We start from the raw sequence: 9,707 nt of genomic DNA, 5'->3' as shown, positions 1-9,707 counted from the left end.
AGTTCTCTCATCTTATCAAGTTTTTTCTCCTTCCTCAACCGGAGGGCTGTCTGAAATCTTTCTTACCCCTTGTGCCATTCTTTCATTAGTTCCGGAGGTAGTGTGTTGTCAATTTCATCGAGTATCCTCTCATCTTCTCAAGATCATGTTCAATTCCTTCCATTTACAGTCGGAGTGCTGCCCAAATTATATCATTCTTATTCCTTCTTTATCTTGTTTTAACCGGAGTGTTGTGTCTATCATTCCTCTTTTAACCGGAGTCTCATCCAAGTGCTTTCATTTTGCCAAGTTCAAATTCTATTCTTTTCATTTCCAACCGGAGCGTTATCGTAATTGATCATTATCGTTCCTTGTACATCTCGTTTCATCCGGTGTGCTTGCATGTACTTCTCATCCATTGTTCTCGCCATTCATAGCTTTGCAAACCCCAAGGTTCACATGGTGTTCCTTGTTTCTCTTTTCTACCGGTGTGCTTTCATATTCCTTTTGATCCGTTAAGCTCTTGTTTCATATTCTTCAACCTACAAAGGTTCTCGCAATGTTCCTTGTTCCTCTTTGATAACAGAGTGTTTTCAATCTCGTTCATCTCCCTTGTATTCTCTCTTTTCGTTCGTTCAATCTCTCAAGGTTCTTTGGTTTCACTCTTTTGTCAAAGAAGCAACTTAGTTTTACCTCTTCCTCTTCCGTTTCTCTCCGGTGCCATCCTAGATCTCGGGACGAGATCCTCTTGTAGTGGTGGAGTGTTGTAACGCCCCGAGACCGACGCTCCAGACGCCTTCCATATATTTTGTGATCACCGTGTGTTTCTTTTGCTTGCTCTATTTATTTTGCATTGCATCATGTCATCATGCCATCATGTCATTTAATTTTTAAAAATCAACTAAATAAATTGCATAGATTTTTGATCTATTTAAATCGAGGGAATTCATATGATGACTTCTCTTTACAACATATCCTCCCAATATTAGGGAGCTATAATAAATATTCCATTCTTTTGTAATTAACCATAACACACTTGCATAATAAACGCCATGCCTTTTCCATTTCAAGTTTGTTCCCCAAACTTTGCCAATAATTCTCATCTCTGTTATCGAGGATCCTCTAAGATTCTCAACATTTTTTGGACACTCCTAGAACCTCGTCCTAGTTCAAACCATTTGAATTAAATTCAAATGAGTTTGAATTCAACTTCACACGTGTGCCCACTTCTATTTTTTCGGGATCAAGCACATTTTTATGAGTCCGGGAAAATAGCCCCTTGCACAAATCCTTTCCCTAACCCCTCCTTTATTTTCTTCTCACTAATTTCTTTTCTATTGAAAGAAATATGAGGGAGAGAGAGAGAGAGCGCAGCCTTGCAGCCCAGCCGGCCTCTTGGGCCTAACCAACCAGCGCCGGCCCACCTAACCCTCCGAACCCTAGCTGCTCGACCCCTCAACCCCTCTCGTTCCCCTCCGCCGCCACCCACACACGCATGCATCGAGCCAGGGAGAGCCCTGCTCGATCCCCCCCTCTCGATCTCACCCTCTCCCTCCCGCAGCGCCCCATCTTCCCGCAGCGCCCCTCTCCCACGATCCCCTCCTTCTTCCTTACTTCACCAGGGAGAGGAGCGAGACCTGCACCAGCATCTGTCGTCCTCCGCGCCGTCTTCGTCGAGCGCCAGTAGCTCAACCCCGAGCCTCTCCACGCGCGCCCAACCTCCTGCTCGCGCCTGCACCTCTCCGTCGTTAGCCACCTCAAGCTCGCCACCGTGCCAGGACCTCCTCGCCCGCCTCCTCGTCTACACGGCGCCACCGCCTCGTCAGCTCCCTCGCCAGGGGAGGATCCCCTTGATCCGTTCCCTTCGGCCCCGACTCCGGCGAGCGCCGCCCCGTTGACTCTCCTCCACGCGACGCCTCCCCTCTGCTTCCTCGCCCACCGCTGTTCCCGTCGCTCCGCCGCGACTTGGGCAAGCTGTCAACCTCACCGCCTTCCTGCATGTGCGGGCCCGCTGCTGGTCTCGTGCCAGGGCCCCTCCACCTCACGGCCATGGTGTCGGTCGTGGCTGTACAGTGCCGGCACGTTGCTCCTGCTTCGCCGCCCGCCTCCCTTCGTTGACAACCAAGAACCGAGGCCCTTTTGTGTTGCATGGTGACACATCAAATACCTCTACCGCCGTCTCCGGAATCGCCAAGGACGCCAAGTACCACTACGTCTTTGGGAGACCCGTGAACACCAAGTTCCCCTGCCACGAATGGTCACAGTGTTGTGGATCCGGCAAGTACCCTCTCCGTAACGCCAAGTTCGTCTACGAAATGTGTACCACTACATCGGAGTCCTCGGATCCGTCAAGTTCCTCTTCGAGACATGAACCACTACTTCCCACGACGACCCATGAACGACTACTTCCCTCAACGATTTTGAACCGCTCTAAAAATGCACGCCACGAAGGTATACCGCCGAGAACGACGCCTGTGAACGAATGCATGTGTGTTGTATGAGATGCTCGTGGTTGCACCGTTTTCGAGTTGTCATTGCACGTTTCTCCTAGTTTGCCATGCCGTCGACCCGTGGGAACCCGGTTACCGGGAGCACCCCACCATCTCTTGCGTGTTCCGCACATCCGCACACTTGCTCTTTTGCACCGGTATCTCAATGAGTTATCGGATCATCAGAATGTTGTCGTGGCACCATTTTCATTGTCATTGTCGTGGCACCCCTTTCGTTCCGCCATGGTGACCAAATGCTTCATAACATGCTCATGTCAACATTATCATAAAATTGCTTAAAACATGCATATGTCATCCGCATCACGATAACAACATTTAAAATGTTTATATTTGTTGTTTCCATTAAATTGCTAAATTTGCATATGAGGATTTTCCGGAATTGTTGTTTGTTGTTCGGCCTCATTTAAACTTGCCTAAATAGTTAGTTTACTTATGCTTCACCCCTTGCCATGTTTAATAACATTTAATATTGTTGGGTACATAAACGAGAGAGAACTAAATAATAGATGTGGTGTTTCTTCAATATGAAACTTGTTGCATAATGAGCTCCACTTAATTTGTAGTATTGTTTGTGCACTTTGCCATGCCATGCCTCATTAAACCGGACATGCATCATACTTGATTGTGCATCATGCCATGTTTATGTGATGGTTGTTTACCATGATGTTTGCTTCTTTCCGGTTGCGCTTCTCCTTGGTAGTTCCGGTAACGTTGCGATTGTGAGGATCCATTCGACTACGTCCGTTTGTCTTCTTCATGGACTCGTTCTTCTTCCTAGCGGGATTTCAGGCAAGATGACCATACCCTCGAAATCACTTCTATCTTTGCTTGCTAGTTGTTCGCTCTATCGCTATGTTGCGCTACCTACCACTTGTTATATCATGCCTCCCATATTGCCATGTCAAGCCTCTAAGCCACCTTTCCTAGCAAACCGTTGTTTGGCTAGGTTACCGCTTTTGCTCAGCCCCTCTTATAGCGTTGCTAGTTGCAGGTGAAGATGAAGTTTGTTCCATGTTGGAACATGGATATGTTGGGATATCACAATATCTCTTATTTAATTAATGCATCTATATACTTGGTAAAGGGTGGAAGGCTCGGCCTTATGCCTGGTGTTTTGTTCCACTCTTGCCGCCCTAGTTTCCGTCATACCGGTGTTATGTTCCTTGATTCTGTGTTCCTTACGCGGTTGGGTGATTTATGGGACCCCCTTGACAGTTCGCTTTGAATAAAACTCCTCCAGCAAGGCCCAACCCTGGTTTTACCATTTGCCTACCTAAGCCTTTTTCCCTTGGGTTCTGCAGACTCGAGGGTCATCTTTATTTTAACCCCCCCCCGGGCCAGTGCTTCTATAAGTGCTGGTCCGAACTGAGTAGACTGCGGGGCCCCCTCGTGGAAACTCGAGGTCTGGTTTTACTCGTAGGATGTCTCATCCGGTGTTGCCCTGAGAACGAGATATGTGCAGCTCCTATCGGGATTGTCGGCACATCGGGTGGCTTTGCTGGTCTTGTTTTACCATTGTCGAAATGTCTTGTAAACCGGGATTCCGAGACTGATCGGGTCTTCCCGGGAGAAGGTTTATCCTTCGTTGACCGTGAGAGCTTATAATGGGCTAAGTTGGGACACCCCTGCAGGGTATAAACTTTCGAGAGCCGTGCCCGCGGTTATGTGGAAGATGGGAATTTGTTAATATCTGGTTGTAGAGAACTTGACACTCGACTTAATTAAAACGCATCAACCGTGTGTGTAGCCGTGATGGTCTCTTTTCGGCAGAGTCCGGGAAGAGAACACGGCTTTTTGGGTTATGTTTGACATAAGTAGGAGTTCAGGATCACTTCTTGATCATTACTAGTTGACGACCGTTCCGTTGCTCCTCTTCTCGCTCTTATTTGCGTATGTTAGCCACCATATATGCTTAGTGCTTGCTGCAGCTCCACCTCACTACCTTCTCCTACCCTTAAGCTTAAATAGTCTTGATCTCGCGGGTGTGAGATTGCTGAGTCCTCGTGACTCACAGATACTTCCAAAACAGTTGCAGGTGCCGACGATACCAGTGCAGGCGACGCAACCGAGCTCAAGTGGGAGTTCGACGAGGAACATGGTCATTACTATGTTTCTTTTCCGGATGATCAGTAGTGGAGCCCACTTGGGACGATCGGGGATCTAGCATTTGGGGTTGTCTTCTTTTATTTTGGTTCCGTAGTCGGACCTATGTGTGTACTCTGATTGATGTATGATTTATTTATGTACTGTGTGAAGTGGCGATTGTAAGCCAACTCTTTATCCCATTCTTGTTCATTACATGGGATTGTGTGAAGATAACCCTTCTTGCGACAAAACCGCAATGCAGTTATGCCTCTAAGTCGTGCCTCGACACGTGGGAGATATAGCCGCATCGTGGGTGTTACATCATAACTCTCAATCCAAGACTCAGGAGGGAGATCTGCTGTGTAATTGGGAACCTTGCGAGGACCCTTAAAATATTTGGGCAGATGCTCATTACGCAAAGCCGGCACCAAACACGGCACTCGAATGGTCCTGGAGTTTGACCCGGTTCCCACCAAGGCCGAAGGAGTCACCGGAGGCTGCTCATAAGCTCCCTGGTGAGCTGTCGCCGCCTTACAGCGGGCTCTGGCCTCATCCACAATCGTCTGAACATCAGTCCTTGGGTAAAGGGGCGGGTTAGCATCATGAGGACTACTGGAGATCGCGGGCGACTCAACATGCCGAATGTAACTACGGCTTGGGAGGAGAGTTGATTGTACCCAATCACGACTGTATGAATACTTTTCCTACTGTGCAACAGCTGTTTGAAGAAGTCCAATGGCGTTCCATGCTTCTACCACCATAGGCGACTCACCAGTGATAGGGAGCACATTGAGCCAGGTAACAGCTGCTATTAAATTATTCGCCGGGTTAGAAAAAATGACCCGGTGGTTTGTGAAATGCTGAGGCGGGGTCTGGCCCCTACGGGGCGGGTCTGACTATCGAGGCTGAGTCATCGCCGTGTTCTGAGGTGCCTCTGCAGCCTGGGGTATAACTGGTGGAGTACTTGGTCCTGTCCCTGGTGTGTTGAACAAATTCATGGGCTCGTAATGCAAAGGCAGGTGGCTCTGGCGCCTCCTCCGAAGGACTGTGTTGGAGGCATTCTGATCCAGACTTAAACGCCAATCTTCTGCTTTTACGCGCTCCGACTCAGCCTCAATCTGAGCCCATACCATCGCCATCCTGGCATTCTCCGCGTTGATATCCTCCTGGACCTTGGTCATCTGCTCCTTCAGCTTCGCGATCTCTGCGTTGCGCTCTGCTTGGTTTTCTGCTGTGACCTCGGTCCCCATTAAAGTTGTTAACTCATTCATCAATTCCAACAAAACCTAAGCCGGCAGCCTAGCTGAGCTAGAGCCTGAGGGGTCAGTAGCTGCTGCTGCTCCAACCGTCGTGCTGTTGAGAGCCGGCGTCGTGCCTGCCATGAAGATGGCGGCTCGGCTCGGTGGCTCATAGGGGTCCGGAATACTATTGCCATCGGAATAGCCCCCAAGCTCGCCGTCTTGAAGCTGGTAAATTGACTCTCTCTCTCTTCGGTCGAGGACTCATCACCTGAGTAGATGAGAGTCTCTCCTCCAGATACAGAGTTTTCCGCAAGCTCCATGCTTTGCGTGAAACCAACGAAAACACGCTTCTGACCGGGTTGAATCCGGGCGGGTTGCATGCGTCGAGCCGACTCGATGAGGTCGGTGCAGGTTTCCGGACCAGGCTCAGATCCGCTGATCTTTCCGATGAAGACGTGAATTCTGCCGAAGGGGACTCGGTACCCGTACTCGATTGAGTCGGCCTCGGAGCCCCAGCCAACGTCATCGATGTAGAGCTTGCCGCGGTGACTCTTGGTCATCATGCCAATGGCGTATCCCTCGATCCTTGGGAAAGAGCCCTTCAAGAACTCGAAACCACCGTGCGCTGGCCCCATGGTGGGCACCAACTGTCGTGGTTTCGTCAAGGCAGATGCCCTAGTGAAAGTACATAGGTGCAAGGCCATCGCTTACGGTGATTAGGTTGTTGGGGTTGAACGGGACGAGAGACACGAGTTTACCCAGGTTCGGCCCCACTCAATCGAGGTAAAAGCCTACGTCCTGCTTTATGTTGTATTGCTTGAGTATCGATTACAAGGGAGTGATTTCGCTTGACCTAGCTATTGATTGATTGTAACTTAGTCTATTTGCCCTAGGGGCTCAACTTTATATACAGGTCGAGGCCCCGAGCTTACAAGAGTCCGAGTCTCAGTTAGACTCGTGACTAGATACATCTCTAACCTGACCTGTTCTCCAAGGAAGGAAAGCTTAGGGCAGCTTGCACCTTCCAAGCCATGAACCGCCATCCACAGTGCTAGGTTTAAAAGCTAGCCCGCTTAAGAGCCACCCATTGGGTCTTCAATATTTACCGCATGCGGCCCATGTTCGCCTCGGGCTATTGACTCGCCACTTCTATGACCCTGCCTCAAGACGGCGGGTCATATCCCGGGGTTATATCCCCAACACCTAGGATACATGGATCCTAGGCGGCTACGTATTAGGAGGTAGATTCCTCCATGAATGCAGCTTCTTGTCTTGTATGACAAGTCTTCTGGAGTCTTCCTGTTACCCGCCAAAGGCCGTCCCATAGGAACCGTTAGAGGGGACCCCAGCCCAGCCCACCAGGCCGGGAGTCAGCATGGTAAGAGGCCCCTCAGCCTGGACACCGTCAGTAGCACCCCGACCAAACCCACCGGTTCCTGGCCGTTGCGCCCGGAATCAAGACTGACCCACAGATCAACACTAGTCCTTCCTGCACACTTTGTCCTCACTCGTGCGCACCCGTGATCAACTTTCCAGTCGGTCACTCATCCTCAAATATCTTCAAGCCAAGCATGCTTAAGTTTGAGGTTATTTTTGGATAGGCTCCCTAAAAAGAAGGCACACCTTGTTGATATGAATAATTAATCATTTCTATTAAGCCGAGATGTCACATACATATCCCTCAAAGGAACTGATGTCCATGTCGGCCTAGCAGGAACGTTCCTTCTTGACACACATATGTGCACGCCAATGCCAGCATCCACATGTGCCCCATGTTTGCACATGTTCGTGTAACCACGAGGGTCGGCTCTGGTACCAATTGTAATGCCCCGACCAAACCTGGTCGTTGTGCCTGAGATCTGGACAGGTGATACATCTCAAACGTATCTATAATTTTTTATTGTTAAATTCTATTGTGTTATCATTTTTATATACTTTTTATAGCAATTTATATTATTTTTCAATACTAACCTATTAATTTAGTGTCCAATGCCAGTTCCAGTTTTCTGCTTGCTCTTGGTTTCAGAGGAAATCAATATGTATGGAGGTCAAAATATGTTGCCAGTTTAACACGATTTTTTTGGGCAACAAGAAACACTGGAAGCCCTAGGAAGCATCGAGAGGGGGCACAAACCAGCCACATGGACACGTGGCATGACCAGGGGCCACGCCACCTGTCCATGTGGGGCCCTTGGTTACGACCTTGACTTGATTCACCGTCATAAATACTGAAACCATCCGTCTTTGCTCCAGAAGAATTTTGTCACCGCCGCAAGTCTCTGTTCCAAAGAGATCCCATTTAGAGGCCTGTTCCGGAGTCCTGCCCGAGGGGGGAGCCATTGGAGGATGCCTCTTCATCAATCTTGTTGCCTCCATGACCATGTGTGAGTAGTTCCTGAAGGACCTACGGGTCCATAGTAGTAGTTAGATGATTCTCTCTCTCTATGGATCTTCAATACCATGTTCCCCTTCTTTCTTGTATGATGGGGTTCCATATGATGTAATTTTGCGGTGTCTTTGTTGGGAAATGATGAATTGTGAGTTTATGATTAGATTGTTCATTGAATCATATTGAATCTTTTAAAGTTTCTTTGTTGTATAACTAAGTAGCTATGTATGCTTTCCAATCTATTTGTCTTCTTTGGCCAAGATTGATTAGCAGATCTTCAGAGCGAGTGGTCCATAGTAGTGGGTTAAATCTTGCAGTGTTCTATATTCCAGTGATCAAATGGGGACACAACATGTATTTGTATTATTGCCACTAAGGATAAAACAACGAGGGTTTGACCTTATTGCTAGATTTCTTCATGTCTACATTATGTAACCTTGCTTATTGCATTACTCTGTTTCTTGTAAACTTAATACTTTGAGATGCATGCTGAATAGCGGTCTGGGGGTGGATTAATAGTAGTAGATGTAGTTGGAATAACGGTCTACTGGTCACGGACGTACCTGTATAAGATTATGCCATGAATGATCATAGTTATAGAGATGCCTATTTTTGTCAATGGCCCAACTATACTTTGTTACATGTCGTTTTTCTACTTTCGAGAGAGATACCTCCACTGAACCTATGACCCCTGGTCTATTTTTCCATCAATACAAACTTCTACACAATTGCTCTTTTATTTTACTTTCACTATTTGTCGTTTTTGCTACACCGCCATTATCTATATATTTGTTTTTCACCTTGTAACTAGCAAGACAAGGGTCTTGACAACCCTCTTGCTAAGTTGGGTGCAAATATGTTATTTGTTTGTGTGCAGGTACTGCTTATCTTGATAGCTTGTTAATTCCTACTGGTCCAGTTAACTTTGCTTCTGTGCTACGTCACTCTTACTCTTTAGGGAAATCCAACAACTCCTACCACTACTGGAATCAGGATCTTTGCCGTCAGCTAGCTGACATCAAAGGAGGTCTTTGCCATCAACATACAGAAAGCTGACAGCAAAGAAAGTGCGGACGGCAAAGAGGGTGTTTGCCGTCAGCCAGCTCTTTGCCGTCTGCTAGCAGACGACGTAGAAGATTTGTCATCTGCTAGCGGACGGCAAAGAGGGAGGGTGGCCCACTAGTGAGAACCACCTAACAGCCACTTTCTTTGCTGACTGCTAGCAAACGACAAAGCTTCTTTGCCGTCTGCTAGCTGACGGCAAAGAGAATACCCAACCTAACGGCCGTTTCCCCCCGACCCCACCCCACTAGGTACGCTCTTTGTCGTCTGCTAGCAGACGACAAAGAAATTAAACCTAACTAAAACGGTCGGCCCCGCGCCCCACCCCTCTCTCCCCCTCTCTCTCCCCCTCACCTCACCCGCGCCGCCGACCCCCGCCGTCCCCGTGCCAGCTGCCCCAGCCGCCGACCCCCACCGCCCCCGCCACCACCGACCACCACC

The sequence above is a fragment of the Triticum aestivum genome, chromosome 2D, assembly GCF_018294505.1.
Source record: "Triticum aestivum cultivar Chinese Spring chromosome 2D, IWGSC CS RefSeq v2.1, whole genome shotgun sequence".
Classification (NCBI taxonomy): Eukaryota; Viridiplantae; Streptophyta; class Magnoliopsida; order Poales; family Poaceae; genus Triticum; species Triticum aestivum.
The sequence above is the reverse complement of the archived record's forward strand: the minus strand, read 5'-3'. Positions refer to the sequence as shown.